The 1,356-nt window shown below is 46.7% G+C and overlaps 1 non-coding gene across 1 annotated transcript; it reads right to left on the bottom strand.

The window, feature by feature from the left end:
• Positions 1–434: 434 nt before the first annotated feature.
• Positions 435–598, bottom strand: LOC142441853 (U1 spliceosomal RNA). The gene has a single exon (XR_012783166.1). It is a non-coding gene; the product is annotated as a U1 spliceosomal RNA (small nuclear RNA).
• Positions 599–1,356: the final 758 nt, after the last annotated feature.

The raw sequence follows: 1,356 nt of genomic DNA on the forward strand, positions 1-1,356 counted from the left end.
TGATCTGCTCCCGGGGAGATGATGGCAGAGAAATCCTCGGGGGCAATTGCGCTCGGTCCCGTGGGGCTGCTAGGGGTCAAGATTGACTGGGCAGTAGTACTTCATGACCCCAATATGCTCTTTGGAGCCTTGCCATTTTCTCTCAGCAGCAATTTGCCATCATGCTTGGTAAAGTAGAGAGAAGCAGCGGCCAAGAAGAAGGCTCTTGGTAAGAAATATGGACGCCGTGGCTGCAGCAATGGGTCGCATGAGACGCCCATTGTTTGGCTCCATTGGACATGGTTTGCGTGGGTTGGAACCAACTCCTAGGCACCCAACAACCACCATTCGTCAGGGGCTATGGGGTGCTTTTTTGCGTCTAAATAGACTTTCCTCATCTGTTGACTATTTGTGTAAGGTGTCCTAAAAATACATTAATTGGTGTTTTTTTTTTTCAGGGGAGAGCGCGAACGCAGTCCCCCACTACCACAAATTATGCAGTCGAGTTTCCCACATTTGGGGAAATCGCAGGGGTCAGCACATCCGGAGTGCAATGGATAAGCCTCGCCCTGGGAAAACCACCTTCGTGATCATGGTATCTCCCCTGCCAGGTAAGTATAATTGGTGTTGTTTTTAATTCAACTGTCACTTCTGTCTCTTTTCTTGACAAGCTTGTATTAAACTCTTGTAAGATGGAGTGAAATAAAACCACCCTGCCACAGGGGCCTATTTTGGCAAAAGAGGATTGTATGAGTGGGACGCAAAGTTGTATTTGTCCATGGTGAGGTGAGGTGGCGGAGAGACAAAGGGACCGTAAAGCTCATCCATGTTGGATTGTGTGTGAAATTTAGAATACACTTCTTAATGTGAAAAACACAAAGAAACAACCCCCCAATCCTCCCCCCCACAGGAAACTCCTGACATAACTTGGGCAAAGCAGGATCATCAGAGTAGTAGCAACTTAGGAAATGGATGGAAACCAATTTCAAGTTCATTTGAACATTCATCAAGTCTATTAATTTAAGATGGCAGGAGTTCTGGTGGTGTCGTAGTTGTGCGTTGGGCTTCAATCCACGAGGTCGGCAGTTCAAAATCACCCCCAGCTCCTTGGGAGAAAGATGGGGCTATCTACTCCCGTCAACAGTTACAGACTAGAAACCCAAGGGGTGTGTGTGTGGGGGGGAGGGGGAGTCACTATGAGTCAGCATTGACTAGACAGGTGACAGTTTTGGGTTTTGGTAGAGTTTCAGAAATCAGATTCCTTATGAGGGCCTTTCTGCCTTGAAGACGGTGTCCAAATGGCTACAAAGAAACCTTTTCAAGTGAAAATCTCAAAGTTTCTTTAAAACTTGATGGAAATTGGCGTCAACTAGTTGT

This window comes from Tenrec ecaudatus, chromosome 2, assembly GCF_050624435.1.
Source record: "Tenrec ecaudatus isolate mTenEca1 chromosome 2, mTenEca1.hap1, whole genome shotgun sequence".
Taxonomy (NCBI): Eukaryota; Metazoa; Chordata; class Mammalia; order Afrosoricida; family Tenrecidae; genus Tenrec; species Tenrec ecaudatus.